We start from the raw sequence: 16,598 nt of genomic DNA, 5'->3' as shown, positions 1-16,598 counted from the left end.
AGAAGCTGAAAGGCCTGCAGATTCAGGGCTGAGGATGCCATTTTGGTCTGCAAGGCGGTGAGTGAGCAGAGGGAGCCAGTCTGCAGGGGAGGGGACCGGGGTGGACAGTGTTGGTATTTCGTGGGCACGAGCCAAGCATACTAAGCATCTTGCAATGCACAGGAGTATCGCACGCAACAAAGAAACACCCTGTGTTCTGCACGACTTTCAAAAGCCCTGCTGGACAAATGTGTATAAAGGTTAAGCTTAGAATCTAACGCCCTGTGACATGTACACATAACACACTGGTTACAAGGTTTTCATACATAACCGAATTTCCCATTAATGCAACTACTGTGTAATTCAAAGAAAGGCCGCAGTTTGTTTAGCTGGAAATTTGCTAAGGAGCATCACTGTGGTGGTTTCAAGCGTGGCGGCAAATCCTTTTGACAGTCGGTCCGTCCATCGAAAGGTGGGATCTCTGTGCTCACACGCGCCCCACCTTCCACTCTCACCCCACGTGGCCGCTTCCACTGAGAGTGTAACAGAAACGATGCTGTGTGGCTTTCAAGGCTAAGTCATAGAAGGGGATGCAGCTTCTGTCGGGACTCTTGTCCTCGGAGCCCTGGCAGGCACGCAGGAAGTCTGAACGCCGGAGGCTGCCGGGCCGGAGCACCTGCCCAGTCCTCAACGGCCCGGCACGGAGGCCGGACGAGTACTGTGCTGGGAGTTTGCCTCTCAGCCTCAGCCATTCCGGGGCCAGCGCTGGGGTCATCGCAAGGGCCGTTCTCACTGTGCTCTCTCCGAATTCCTAACCCACAGGACCCGTGAGCGGCATCAAACGATCGTTCGGAGGCGCCAAGTTTTGATTTGTTCTACTGCAATAAACAATCAGAAGACTCACCCTTTCGGAAAATCATCTTTCCTGTACAATCTGACCCAATTAGTGCGTATTCGAAATCGTCACATTCATGGTGATTCTACATACAGGTGCAAAGGCACACGGCTGCTTCGTTAGTTCTTACTCTGTCCGAATATTTACGTATTAATCTATGTCTTCCTCTTTCTTTTAGTTTTCCTACAGCCCTTGTTTGTATTTCAGTTAGGGCATTATATTAGGTTTATTTTCAATTAAATGTTTAGGAAGGTTATATTATCTCCAAGGTTCATTTTAAGATAGGAAGAGGGATGTCGCAAAAATACTTGTTGTAGAAAGGGAGAGCCAGGTCGGACGGGTTGAAACCCCTGAGCCAGGCCCTTCGGCCCCGAGCCCCGGGCGGGGGGTGGGGGCTGCCCCTTTGTTGTTAGCATCTCTCTGCTCCTCCTGGCGTCTGGCGGCACCGGTTTCCTCCGCTCTGGTCCCGTGAGACTTTCGTGGCGCTCCTGTAGTGGCCCTTTCTTGGCTCGGACCTTGCAACTCGAGGAGCCTTGACCGGGACTCCCAGGGCAGTCCTAACCTCTGCAGGCTCTTCTCCTTCCTTCACAGAGAAAACAGAAGCCCAACGAGATGGGGCGAAGCTGCGCTTTCTCTGCCGTCGGTTGGCATCCCTCGACTACGCCTAAGACATAGGCTTCTCCTTGCATTTTTACCTTCTTGCTCCTGACATACGCCTTCAAAGCCAAACGAGATTTCTTTCGGCTTCTCTTAGAATATCCTGTTCTTTATTGTCCGATTCGGCATAACGTTTGAAACCCAAATGATGCTTCTTTTGGCTGCCCTTGGCGGGTTCCACTTCGCATTCCTTGCTCTGGTCTGCCTTTCTCCCCATTCATTCCAGGCTCGCATTCACCCGTGAACATGTCCTGCTCCTTTCATTCTTATTAAACCTGAGCTCGTCGCATGCGTCCTGGGCATTACATTAGGATACCTTTTGACTTTCACATCAAAAGTATTGGTCGTTGGGGTGTCGGAAATTGATTTTTGACAGTCATTTGCCCCAGGGTCTTAAAAACCTGTCCGTGGAAGTGGATTTTTTAAAAGCCTGCTGTGCTAAAATATAACAAGGCTGCAGATCTTATTTGAGGAAGTCAGTGCCCAAGCCCTGGCTCTCATAAGTTCAAAATGGCACATACGCCCCCTCAGTGTTTGTTGGAGGTCCTTTTGGGAGTGTCACCTACCTCACATGGACTAACTCCCTTGCCCAACAATGTGGGCTCCCAACAGCCTTGTCTCTACTGCATACAACCCTGTCCCGCTGGCCAAAGCAGATTGAACCTGGGGTAGAAAAATGATCGGACTGTATCAATGAGTGTCCTTCTTCACTGAACAACAAAATGGTTCTAGGAGATCAATAAAATTTTGGTACAGTTTGGGCTGGTCACGCGAGCAAAAAAAATTGTAAATACAAAGACTGTGAGGCAGAGACATCCTTTCTCCGGAAAAAGGAGAAGTTGGACATTTCCCAAGAGGCATCAATAAGGGTCCTGGTGCTTTTGAGTTCATGGCTTCAGGGTCTGGCCCTCGAGTTCCATGAGACGCTTTTTAAATCTCCCCCCACATTTTGTTCCCTGCAGCCCGCCTGGTGAGATGTCCTCGTATCCAGACAGTCCTAACTAACCCAGAGTGTTTTCTTCCGGATCAGTTTCATGGCCGAGTCTCTTGTATTATTTGAAAGATCAGGTCAAAGAAGCATAACAGCCAAGTTAAGCAGAATTTCCTGGTCAGATCTGGCCTAATGCTGGGGAAAAGACTAGCAATTTGCAAAAACATTCAGATTAGGGTTTTTTGTTCTCCCCCCTTAGGGAAAGGAAAAAAAAAAAAAAAGACTGACCAAAGAACACAAGGGAGGGGAAGCACAAGAAGAAAACGAGGATCGCAGATTGCAGAGTGCGTCAGGGCAAAGGGAGCATAGCATGGGCAGGGACACAAGGTACACCGGGGCGACTCGGCATCCAGCGGCAGGAGCGGGGCCTCTCTCAAGGGGCTTGCTGAGGGCAGGGCTCCTTAGGCTTGGCTTTCCACAGGGCCGGAAAAAGCCACCGTGTAAGTGCCTCAGGCCCTGGCCCTGGGCACAGGGCTTGAGCCAGGAAACAGCCTGCTATGGGAGTCTGATTTTTTTTTTTTTTTTTGCGAAGCTCAGGGAAGGAAGCGTATTTCAAAGAGCCTGCTGCTAAGCAACCATTGCGGGCTGCCATTTTTGTTTCTGCAAGGCAGCAAACAGCCTTTGCATGCCCAGCGGGGTGTTTCTCGCTTCTCTGATGACCGCGGACCAGCTCTGTCCTGGGCAACGCAGAGGACTTACCACCGTCAGTGGCTGCAATCACACCTTCTCCAATGAGGCTGGGCCCCAGCCTGGGGGAGGGGCCGCATGTCACTCTGTCCTTCCTGGGTGCTCTCTCCCTCCGCCCCAGCGTTCCCTTTAAAGTTCTTTATCTCTTTATGGTCAGCATCCTGCCATAGCTTAACGATTCTCTAATTTCCCCCACTTCGAATAATAATAACAACAATAAAAGGCATCAGGACTAGCTAAATACTCAGTCGTAAACTTATATAAAGGTAACTAGGTATCATGATACTTGCAGCCTCAGCCTACCGGAGCACATTAATGGATTCCAAGACCGTTGCTGTTAGCCAGTGCCATCCTTGGATTTCAGAGCAAATAACCTTATCTTCTCTCAAGAGCTGTATTGGATCCTAGTACCAAGATTTTCTCTAGGTTCTCAGATTATATTTTAATTTTGGGGATGGAGACTATACCAACCAGCTCATAATAATTCGCAGCACAATGGGATATTGTACGGAGTTCTAGAAGGTTCTATAAGTATTTGGGCCTGAAGCCTGATCTAATGGCACCTGCGTGGTGACTCACAACCGTCACCACCATCCCACTCCAACCACAGGCCAAAATCAGGAAAATGAACTCCTTTATGAAAGCCGATGTCCAAAGAAGGTAACACTGTCATCAGGCACCTAGGTATTGCTAGGCACTTAGCTAGTGATGTGTGTTAAAATATGGGGGTGGGGGGTGGAGAGCGGCTCCTGACATCTGCTTCTAACACAGGCTACAGCTCTGGTCTTTTCCCTCCGTTGCCCACGAACGTGGCTGTGAGCAGCTGCAATGCTAACCTTGCAGGCATGATCCTATCGCACAGAGGATGGACCTGGTACCCACGGAGAGATATCTGGGGCCAGAAGTTCTAAGATTTCATACCTTGCAGACCTCAATTTGTCAAAGAACCCAGAGCAAGTGAACCTAATTTCTCTACTAGGAGAGAAGATGAAATAGTTCCATCTTCACTGACGAGGACTTCTGGCAATTCGGATGAATGATGCCGAGAGAAGAGAGCCATGGATTACGAACCTCCCCGGGAAATGAACTTCAAAAGAAACCCCAAACATCACGAATCTCAAGCTGTTCTGTTTTCTCATTCGTGACCTTCATCTACCTTCTCTTCCATAAAGCGAATGGAAATGTGTTATTCCCGTCACAGTGACTGCTTCCTTGTCGTACAGCAACTAAAATAAGGCGTTGATCGGGACAGATTTAAGGGGACATGGGCAGATAAAAAAACACCCTTGATTATCCATGGCACTTGAAAAATTCCCATTTTCCCCCAACACCCCGTTTCCTACAGTTCTTTAAAGGTAGAGAAATTATATGGCATTCAGTAGCAGTTGATTACTGCCTTGTTTGTGTAGCTGGTATTGTTTACAACACTGTTGTGATAATGTTGAGCATATCGGGGTTGTGATTGGTCAGAAAATAATCCTTGCTTGAAAACTCTGCAGTGATTTTCCTATGAAAACAGAACCCAAAACTCCTGTTTTTAAGGAGAGGTTTTACATAACGTGTTATTTCCCTTCTTAGAAGTAACTTGTCTATGCAGGAAAAACAAAAACAAAACCCCAAACTAAAACAGTTTAGACTGACCATGATTCCAGCCGCCATGATTTTTGACCGTAAATTCCTAGAGGACAAGAACGGAATGGAAACCTAAACACCAGACCCACGGGGCTGGGGTCAGGCCGCGGGTGCACTGCTGCGTTCTGGAGCTCCAGGACAGAGCCTGGGGTACGTCTGGAACTTACTAATAATCTGCTGAGTGTCGCTGAGAAAGTCAGACAAGGGGTCTAAAGCACATTGAAAACTCGTTTGCAGAGGGATATGAGAGGGGAGGGGATTGGAAAGGAAGCGAATGCATGGATGAATGAAGGAGGGACTGAACGATCGCATGGTCAGGGCCAATTAACAGTAAGCCAGCAGACGGAAGCAGTGCAACTGTGATCTAGAAAGTGAACCGTCTGGGGGCAGGAACACACCGTTCGTCTGACTGGCCGGCATCCAGCACCAAAGTCAGCTCACAGCGATGCTTTTCGAATAAACAAACAGACGGATACGTGGATGAAGCCGCTTTAACCTAAACCGTTACCCCCAGGCACAAACAGCAGCTGCCGTGCTTCTAATAAATCTTTTCTTTTTTTAAAAATCAATGTAAATTTAGGCAATTTCTTCAGCAGAAAAAAAATAATAATGACAAGTTATAAGTACAGTAAGGAGCAGAATCGGTCCTACAGGCTAACATTGGACAGCCCCCAGCTCCAGGGAGAAAGTATTTGCAACTTTGTACATCTTAAACTAGTCAGATAGTGTCAATGGCTACGTTAATTCCGGTACACGCCACCTAAGTTGGTGGCATGAAGTGCCTTGTATTGGTCTGGAACCTGAGAATGCCATCGCCGAATGAGATGCAGATGTGACACGATCCAGCAGAGAAGGAGGGTGGACGCTGGTAATTAAGCCACCACAGGGAACCTTCCTGCCGGGTTTGGAGGAAGTCCATCTAGAGCCTCGCACACAGGGACGTTCCAAAGAGCGCGTAAGTAATCTTGACACAGAGAAACAGAAGATGCCTAAGTCTGGGACATCACATACCCACAAGGTCGCTAGGGATGAGTCAAAGATTCTAAGCCAAGACCAGGAAGTTATAGAAGCTATCCACTGAATTGCCAAGGTCAAGACGAGGATTGGTTTGGAGAAGAAAATGAGTCCGATTCTGGGCGTCATTTTGAGGTGACAGATGGACATCCAGAAAGAAATGATGAGCAGTGAGTCGGAAGTACACATCAGACTCCCACAGGGCAAGAGTCCGGTGGATACTTGGATGTGAATACCGTAAGGATGGCAGGTGAAGCCGAGGCAGAGGAATCGAGAGAGAAGGAGCTAAGGGCGTAACCACGTGGATGGAAAGGACAGCCCAAGGACACTAATGAGACATTGGAAGGAAGGAGGGGGGTCGGGTGGAAGAAGAGGGGAAAAAAAGAGTTGCTAGAAAAAAAGCAATATTCAACAACAGTGAGTTTTGTAGAGTATACGGAGGGTAAGGACTGAGGAAAGGTCATTAATAAGTGACCTTTAAACAATGAGTTTCAGCTGTGATGACTTATGGAAACGAGAATACAGGGTCAAGGGCGAATAGTTATCAAGGCGGTAAGTTCCAAATATTCTTTCAACAAGGGTTGATTTTTAAAAAAGGACATGCATTCATTATTCGTGCTTTAAGATTTAACTGAAATACTGCTGCCCCACTTCAGAAGATTACCTGAAAACGACTGGAGGGAAGAATAAAATGTTCAGTTATACTGATTAAAAAAAAACAATTATAAAATATAACAGATATGGAAAACAAATGGAAACAAATGCTTAGTGTAATGAATATTATAAAGTCAACGCTTTGTAGCCACAATCCAGAGATAGGGATAGAATTTTGTAGAGACAGAAATTTATCAGGTACCGTGAGCTCACGCCGTGTACTGAGGAGCATTCAACCCTGCACAACTGATATTCTTAAAAGAAGATACGACTGTTATAAAAATAGATGCTTTTCTATATCTACTTAAGAAGTAATCTGTTAAAATAGCCTTTAAAAAAATACATAAAATTTACCTTTAAGAAAATCATCCCAAGGAAAGACTTAAATATAAGTGTGTACTTTGCTTTATAAAATAAACATGGACCTGAAAAGTGGAGCGTGCATTCGACTTCTGAATACCGGATGTCATTCTGAACTCATTTTACAAGTTTATGACTTGAAAGAGTCCTACAGGAATCCTTGTGTAAAGGGAATCATCAGTATATTCTTTAACTCCATGTATAAAGATCAGTTTTCATGTATTTGAATTACCTAATATCAGGGCATAATGGGCCTAGAATTAGCTAGGTAAGGAGGTGCATTTTGGGAGAACTTTTTTTAAGGACGGGAATCATAACATTTTCTACTAGCAGGCACAGACAGCTATGCCCTGCTCCGTTCCTGGAGGCAGGAAGTCAGAAGACAGTGAGATTTCCTGTCTCGGACCTGGGCTGGCGCCTGACAACTGGTTTATGACAGCATCGCTTTGAATGCGGTACCTGCTGGCAGGCGGGATGTTGCAAAATGTATCAAGTATGTCTCAGAGCTGGTGTCCTTCCCATTCCATCCAAAGAGAATCATGATTTAGGTCTTAATTAAATACGAACCCAAACGAAATCTCATTTTGCTCTTTTTTTTTTCTTCCTGGTTTGTAATCTGTGGTATATTGACCTACAGAAAAAGAGCTAATTGTCTTAAAAGCGTTCCCCCTCCCCCTTTGTTTTCCTTTAAAATGAAACTTTAAAGAAAATATGTGACCATTCGACATAATTTCCTTCAGTTGCTAAGGCTATGAAAATCAATGCCTTGAAGCAAATGAACAGATGGTAAGAGAGAGGTTCATAAATTACAAAATTACAGCTCCCCGCCCCCTCCCCGAAAATATGGAGCCATCATTAATTTCCAAATAATAGCAAATCCTCACAGGGGATAACGCCAACAGTCTGAGTAATGTAACCCATGCCAGGCCCTGGTGCTACTCTGCCTTCAGAGAACAAATTGGCTGCTGTTTTTAAACCATTCCACCAAAACATTAGCGGCAAACACCATCCCTACAACATCGTGGGCAGGTGGAAAAGCCACGGACTTTTCAAGAGAGACTTTCCAGCCCGCACGGAAACGAGGAAATCCGGGAACCACAGAGACAAACGTAAATGCCTCTGAGCACTAGGCTGTGCCATGCTGATGCATAGAGCATCCTGCATCAGGTAAGGGGACAGTGGACATAGGGGTTTGCCTGCCTGTGTAAATGCACTCAGATTAAAACGATAACAAGCAAACACAAATAAAGCAACCAAGCCGAAATCCACTGAGCTAGACGTGGGTGGGTTGTGTCCTGCGCTGCAATTTTTAATCTCGTGTAAGCTAAGTGGTGGGCCGATAAACCAGCTCTCTGAGAAGAGTAGGTCCTGATTTGTAGCCTTGCCTACTCCCGTGGTGTAAATACTCCCACCACGGCCAGGTTCAGGCTCTTAATGGTTTAACAGCAACTGGCAAAATTCCCGAATATTCAATAATCAGCTCTCTTATGCCCACAGAAGCCAGTTCCAGAACACCATTGACTCCAGTTCTCTGCCACCAATTTATGGCCCAATCTTCCTTTCCCTGTCTTTGGAATGCAAATTAAAAATTAAAAAATTAGGCTTGAATTTTAAAAATTTGAACATTGACTCAATTCTAAAGAAATTTGTCAGATTTGGGTATGGGGACATCAAGTCAATTTATTATTGTTGTTTTAATATGAATTAATAATTTCAAAATTCCTCAGATTTAATTGCTATTATAACAAATATTGATAGCGATTAGTAAAAATTGATAATACATACAAGCAAAAACTCTTAGCATTCCTTAATCATCATTACATCATTAAGAGTGTAACGGGGTGGGTTCTTTTTTTTTTTTTTAGGTGAGGCAACCCTTGGTTGACTTTATAGATTGCAAGGTCCTTGTTAACTTATAATCCCTTATTTTTTTATTCTTTATGCCTACAGCACCTGGTCTTCCTGGGTGGTCTCCTATCCAAGCACTAACGAGGCCTGACCCTGCTTAGCTTCCGAGATCAGACGGGATCGGGCTTGTTCAGGGTGGCGTGGCTGCAGACATCAGGGCTGGTTCTGAGACCAACTCGCTTGAGAATCACTACCATACAATAATGCATGTCCAATGAACACATTCATCAGAGAAAAGATTTAGACTCTCTTGCCCAAGGTGTCTCACTCCACTGCAGCTGGCATCCCACTGGAGGATGATTATGAACATAAGTGTCTTCCTTTCTCATTAGAGCCAGTATGCAAATGCTTGTCGAAGGCATGAGCAGGAAAAGGACCAAGTAACATGAGAGGGAAACATCAAACCTAAGGACCCGTCACCTGTGATCCCCAGCTGCCTAAACAGTAGCTACTCACGTCCAAGGGCGGCCCTCAGTGGGTACCAACAGGGGGGACCAGCCTCACGATGGTGTCCATGGCCTCATCTTTGTGCACATTGCCATCACTTGGGACAAAGCATCTCTATGTTGGTCATCTCTGCTTGGGTATACCCAGCCGGATACATGTTAATGACAGGTATTGCACTGCTGTATGAAGAACTACAATTACCAACTCTAGACACATGCCGTATTATCTTGATATTCAGCTGCCTATGAAATTGGAACTTGGGTCTAGGTCTGTAGATAAATTGTTAGTAGCACATTTATTAGGGCCATACTTGGACTAGAGTTATCTACAATAACTACTTGCTTACTTAAAGCCATGTGCATGCCTTAATTTACTATCACCCTCATCGCTATAGAAGAAGACACACATAAATTTTAGAAGTATTTGTGAATGGCAGGCAGATTTCTGTCCAGAAGGCATGGGGTCTTACTTATTGTAAGCAAGAAGGGGTTGATGAAGACAGTTGCGTGTTGGGAAAAATATGTTCCCTGATTCTTATATTTTCACATGGGGTATCTCTGGAGCTCTGGAGCCAGCCCCCTATACACTACACCAAGGAGCAGTGAGCAAGTCACCTGAACCATGGGTGATAGGCAACAGTTCCCGATTCTGGCTTCTCGATGGGGTGGAGCTGGTCTAGAATGTAAGCACATGTCAAGGGCTTTCTCTTCTTTCCTCTCTGTGATGGCTCAGCATGAGGCTGTGATACACACACACACACACACACACTCACACTCTCTCTCTCTCTCTCTCTTTCTCTCTCTCTCTCTCTCTCTCTCTGAAGATTCTAATTTCCCTGGGTGGCCTCTGCTCTAGAATGGGTAGTGGTGGAAGGGTGGGGAGTGGGGCAGAGAGAATAAATGAGCATTCCAGTTGCATAGCAACACCATGTTCTCCAAACAACTTTCTCCAAAAGGGACATGGGGATGTCCACCTGCTAGGTTGCTGTGTTCTATTTTCATCATGGTTCCAAACTCAAAGACAGGAAGGCCATTTATAAACCTCTTAGAATCTCAAACACAGGGTGAGTGGGGGTGGCTAACAAATGAGGGGAGGAGCAGCCCCTGCAGAGAGAAGACAAGACTTGATGCCGCCCCCGCCCCCCACCCCCTGGGTTATACACCACTTCTACTTCCGCCCTGCTCTGGAAGCCCCAGGGCGTGCTGCTGTGCTTCAGAGCCCTTCTTTTCTCATTAGTTAAATGTGGAAAATTGAACCCACATCACAGCATTATTCCGAGGACGAGAAGGCAAAGCACCTCTCATTAGAAGGTTATCAGAGAACTCCGCCATTTCCTTACACTCGCAGCAGCTTGTAGTGTAGTCACAAAGGGATTATTACGTGTGTTTATTGTATCTCTCTCCCACCCAACTGTCAACTCTGTGAAGGCAGAGACCAGTGGCTACTTTATCCATCCCTGTGTACCCAGAGACTGGCCACAGCACCTGGCAGGTAATTTTAAATGAATGAGTTAATGAAGAGGAGTTATTATTGACTGTCTCGTGAATTACCTTAACGGGGCATTTCTTAATTTTTTACACAGTCTTGAGCATCGACAACTGTTTACAAGAGAAACATGTCGGGATTAAAACGAGGACTTGATTTCTAAACACGGATAGCCAGCAAGTTATGCCCAGTGACCACCTTCCTGCCAACCATTAGCCTTTGTCTCCTCCGCACCAGGGGCTGGAGAAGCATCATTATGGGTACGGGAGATAATCCTCGTTTGCTTTGGTGTTAAATCAGCACGAACAGCATGGGCGCTCTTTTAGTCTGTAATTAGATTCAAAAAGATCAAAGCCAAAACTAATAGGCCACACGGCTCCAGTAAACGATATTTTTAACTGATGGGAGGAGGATGGGGGTCTCAGGAGGAATCTTTGGAGTGTTTGCATCAGGAGAAGAGAACAGCCTGTTGCTAAAGTTTCAGAGCAAGTTCTGATACCCCCACTCTCTGCCATCAGCCAGAGAGGACCCCTCCTCGGTCTTTCTGTTTCCAGTCATTTAGAAATACTGAGTGTGCACACCACGCCACGGAGGTCTCAGACAGCGTTCTGTTCTAGTATTTGATTGTCTTAGATCTTTGCATCTGCTTATAACCTGGGTACTGGGCTTCTTCCCAGGAATTATAATGTCCCTGGACACATCGAAATGCCTTGTGCGGGTCCTGAGTTCAAATCGTCAAGCCCAGGACTAGAGTGAGATGAATGGGCTACTCAGCTCGGATGCAAAATGTAAGGGGTGCCCAAAAACGCACTGATGAGATAAAAATGTTTGAATACAATTCTTTAAAAATTAAGATTAATGCAAAAGTGATTCATGAGGTGCAAAAGTTCCAAATCTGAAATAAAAACCAGATTGGATGTGGTCAGTATTAGGTGAGGTGAGCGAGGTCAAATTATGCAACTACGGGGTTGAATGCTGTTTTTCTTTCAGTTTTTGACATTTGGAAACACACGATGCTCCGCTTCAGCGAGGACATTCACAACCATCACCAGCAAGCGAGTTCCACGTCCTAAAGGTCAGGAACTCGGCAACAAACAGTAACATCCTTTAAACGTGGTCATTCCCCTCGACCTTTTAGAATCGCCTCTAGCAATTCATGGTAAGGAAAGATTTCGAAATGCACGCAAAAATTCACGGATGGCGACATTTATCACCACGGTGTTTATAGCAAAGATGAACCTGGAAACGGCCTCAGGATCCAGCTGTAAAGAAACGATTAACTAAATGCGCACACAGCCACACGACAGCAGGTTACGCCACCCTCATGGGAGAAAGCGGCTACAATTTCCTCCGGAGGAGCGGGGGAAACCCAGGTCTTCCCTACTGTGTGTTTCTTTCCATTGAGTCTCCTTCGCCACTCACACAGAACACGTCACTTCAGGTCACCCTTGTGAAGGGTTTTTCCCCCGCACACCAAGCAATTCTGCGACACCAGCTAGGGACCCTATAACTGAACTGCATTCTGACACTGTCTACCTCGAGATGATGTCAACCACCGCCCCCCCCCCACCCGCCCCGAGGCTAGGGGATCCGTCCCACAGGACTGCTCCCCACTTCAGATGCCAGTCACAAGGTGTAGGTCCGCAGGTCTCCCACAATGTCTGTCTAATCTGGCTACAACTTAAGGGTTCCCCCAACCTCGTCCTCGGGTTTGATTAATTTGCTCACGAGATTGGAGGAAAGACTTATGTTTACCAGTTTATTGAAGATGTGATAAAAGATACAAATGAACAGACAGGTGATGAGGTACACGGAGCAAGGGCTGGGAGGGTCCCGAGCACAGAAGCTTGTCCCATGGAGCTGGGGAACATGTGTGGGTGCGTTCATCCACCTGGAAGCTCTCTGAACCTTGCACTTTTGGGGTTTCATGAAGGCTTCATTGCGAAGGGAGGGTGGACCATTAAGTCCGTGTTCAGCTCTTCTCTCTTCTCCAGAGAATGGGCAAACAGGGAGAGAGACTGAATATTCCAAGCTTCTAATACGGCTTGGTCTGTCTGGTGAGCAACCCTCATCCAGGGGCCATCCAGAATCATCTCGTTAGAACGAAAGACACTCCCAAGAAGTTACAAGAGTTCCAGGACTTCTCTAGCAGGGACAGGGTCAAAGACTAACTGCTAGAACATAAGATGCTCGGGACTTACAAGGGTTCAGGAGCCCTGTGCCAGGAATGGGGGACAGAGACCGATATGTTTCCTATTATCTCACAGCAGCCATTAACAATTCAGTTTTGAAGAATGCTCAGTGACATGGGAAAATGCTCATAAGGTAAAGTGAGGTTGAAGTATGCATGCAAAGGATGCTTAACTAAGATAAAAAGGAGGATGTCTAACCACTGCAGACCCTACCGCAGTTACTATGACTTTCAGGGAGCGGGGTTCACAGCAAATCACCAAACAGCCCACGAAGAGAATAGTACAACTTTGCCCAAGACTCCCCTTCCTCTGCTGGCGTGGCAAGGCTATTGTAGTAAATACTGAGCAGGAAGAATTAGAACTTTTTCTCTTAATCTTCACTGACAACCTAAAATTGCAGGTACAATATAAACACAGCCACACATGGTCTCTTTTTTCTAAAGGCGCTTACATTCCTTCAACAACAACCACAAAGTACCAAACCGACTACAGTATATGAACTAGAAAACAGGATAGAACCTCACCCACTTGCAGATTCCAAATTTTCTTTTTACATAGTTACATTACTGAAAAGTTGAAAATACAGGTGGGTGGGAATGTGCCTCTGTAATTATCCCATGGCTTTCTCATTAATTTCAGGTCTGAGTACATACTGCCCACGCCGTAATGCTTGCCTATCTTTGAATGGAATTATGATCAGGTGTGTGCGGTCACCAATAGGATAATGCGTTAAGCAACGTTGGCTATAGAGGAACTCCTGTGATCACCACTACAGTGCATCGTTTCCACTGAAAAGTCTTTACGGTAAATCAAATTGGAAGTTTCTGTTGAGAAAGAGTGAAGATTTTGTCTGAGGCCATGGTTCAGTGGGCACTGCCATTCATCAGGGACGTGACAACGCTGGACATCTTCATTGCCCCTTGACAAGTCCCTCTCCCGTCGTAGCTTGACCCAACTCTTGGATCTTCTTTCAAACTCTGATTTCTCATTCCCAATCCTCAAGATCTTCTTTCCCTGTGACAGAGACTAGGCTAGTCGACTACTGAACCCATTTTCTCTTAGTCCTGAGAACATAGCTGAACCACATTTTCCAGTCTCTTGTGTAGTTATCACAGCCACGTGGCTATGTACTGGCCAATTACATGTCAGTGTAGGTGATAAATGCCCAGGCATGGCCCATCCAAGCCTCCTGCATGTAATCTCCAGCCTCATTCCCATCTAATACTGAATGCAGAGTAGACAACCATGAGGTAAAAGGTTCTTGGTTCCCTAAATGACCACAAGGAAGGCCAAGCATGATTTAGAGTTTCCAAGAAATCAGGAACACCTGTTCTGGACTTCATACGGGCAAGAAATCCATTTTTATTGGTGAAGTCACTAAGATTGGGGTTTATCTGTCACAGCAGCTAGCATTCTCTAACACGCTCTTCTCCACTCGGTGAGTATTCAAAAGTCCATTGGAAGTGAGATCCAATATCGTGTTTTCCCACGAGGTCTCATCTATCAGGTGAGCTCATGTGAGCTGTGCCAGGTTAAAAATGCCATCAAGCAGCTACTTTCCGTGCCTCAGCAAAAATTAGTTCATGCCTTGTCAATTCTGTAATTATGGAATTCTACATGTATAAATAAAACACTTTTCTGTATCAGAATTTGAGCCATTTTTTTTTACATTTGTTCTGTTGTTTTTTAATAATTCTAAGACCGCGTGACTAAATACGATACTTGCTTTTTTATTTATAGAAATAACAGTATGCAGAGAAAAGAGATTGAATGAATTTTCAAAACTCATGCTCCATTTTTAACATGTCATCACTTAACCTCGCAGTTTAAAAGCCATCTAATTGGACCATCTTCATTTGAAGATAAAATCACCTGCCCTAACCTTTTCCTACTCGGTGATTTTTTTTTTCTTCCGAGGACAGGTATGACAAATGAATCCCTCCACATCTACACCAGGTCTAGATCAGCAGATTCTACTCGTTTATGGGGAAAAAAGATAACAGCAAAGAAGCAGTTCCCAGCGATTGTTCGGAAAATAATAAGGAAACAAACCAGAATGAAAGGGGAAAGAAGCCTCGAGTTTAATAAAATACACAAATGTCTCAAAAGGAAAACTTTCAAAGGATGGCTCAACGAGTCTTACCTGTGCCACTTCACTTCCGACCTTTCTCCTCCAAAAGCAACAACCCGTAAAGCAAATGAGAGAAGCTGTTTTCTTCGGTGTTCTATTAAAAGTTTAATTTGCAGCACACCCAAACGTGGGTTCTATTCCCTAGAGAAAATTGATGGACTTTCTGCCGTGGAAGGCGTTGCAGGTTGGTGGCTGAGGAGAGGGCCATTCATTTCCCTCCGTGACAGGAGGCAGACCGCAATGGCAGCTGCGACCCTGCTTGCTCCTGTTGCCATGAACATTGGGGACACTAAAATAAATTGATTGTACCAAAAGAATCTTTCACTTTCCCAACCACATCATCTTAATGGGAAATTCATACCACTCTGAGCTGCATTTACTGCTGAAATGGAATGATGGCTTCTAAAATTACTTTAGCGCATATTGAATTGTGCCTAAGTTTATTGGGTTATGGGACGGCATTTTGATTTTAGTGAAGGCCATCATTCTAGAAGGCCCTGGACTCCGAGTCAATTATTCCTACGTCAAATCCGGAGATGTGAATTTCTGCGTTAGCTCAAAATCTCCATCTCTTTCCTCTGCTTGAAATATCTTTGTTTCTTAAACTCCCAAACATGTTTATAGCCAAAATTAAGATTCAGGAATATTACAGATCCCTGAATAGAGCAATTAATACACATAAAATTCAAAGGAAAGGACAAAGGAGCGAAGACAGAGAACTGCAGGTTATCTGGTGTAGCTTTCAACCCTAAACACTCTCAGGAAAGACCTTCCAACTTAATGAGGCAGTGTATGAGACTGTTCTCTGTTATCCACTCCTAATCAAGCATTTATTGACCCCCTACTATGTGCAGGCACTGTGCTCCACTCTCTCAAGAAGACATACTTGATGCTTCCCATTTCCTTTTTGTAATTAAATTTATTGGGGTGACATCGATTAATGAAATGATATAGGTTTCAAGTGTACGGTTCAATAACACATCATATGCATATCACAGGGTGTTTCTATCAGGATGATCCCTTATATTTGCAAAGCACCTAATTGTGTCAAACACTTTTTTTTTTTTTTATCTGGGATCATGGTTTTTAATCGTCACCCGGTCGTGGCAAACTTCAGATGGGAACACGTGCGAGCACCTGGCACCGTGACTTGCACCAGCCTGTACCCTTCATCGTATTAGCTGCCTCCTTCACCCCACTCTTGAGGCTGCAAACTAAAATAGCAGTGCCCCACTCTCGCAGACACAAATACCAGCCCTGGAGAGTACAGGACACTTCAGAAAGTCACCCAGCAGGCTTGCGGTTGGGACTGGACGTGGAGCTTGTTCGGCCCACTCCCTCCCCGCTCTGGCCCCAAGTGCCTGGGATGTCAGGAGCTCTGAAACAGCAGGGCAGAAGCTCCCCTTCCGAGCGAGCTGGTTCTCCCGTAATTCCCTGCACCAGGCAAGCTCAGGTCAGAAGTGCTGTCTCAGCAAGTCACACCTTCAGAATGCCTTCCCTGAAGACCTCGAGGGGGATGACAGATGGAACCTAATAGCTGTTCCAAAGTGGCCCTAGCTGTAGCGG

General features: G+C 45.5%; 1 protein-coding gene and 1 pseudogene across 2 annotated transcripts in view; both read right to left on the bottom strand.

Moving 5' to 3' along the window:
* The window catches only part of KAZN (kazrin, periplakin interacting protein), a 911,581-nt gene that overhangs the window by 664,725 nt on the left and 230,258 nt on the right, over positions 1 to 16,598 (bottom strand). The window lies entirely within an intron of this gene.
* Positions 8,811 to 8,929, bottom strand: LOC118604746 (annotated as a pseudogene).

Source organism: Rousettus aegyptiacus, unplaced genomic scaffold (assembly GCF_014176215.1).
Source record: "Rousettus aegyptiacus isolate mRouAeg1 unplaced genomic scaffold, mRouAeg1.p scaffold_m13_p_1, whole genome shotgun sequence".
Classification (NCBI taxonomy): Eukaryota; Metazoa; Chordata; class Mammalia; order Chiroptera; family Pteropodidae; genus Rousettus; species Rousettus aegyptiacus.
Note: the sequence above shows the minus strand (reverse complement) of the source record. Positions and strands in the feature narration are given on the sequence as shown.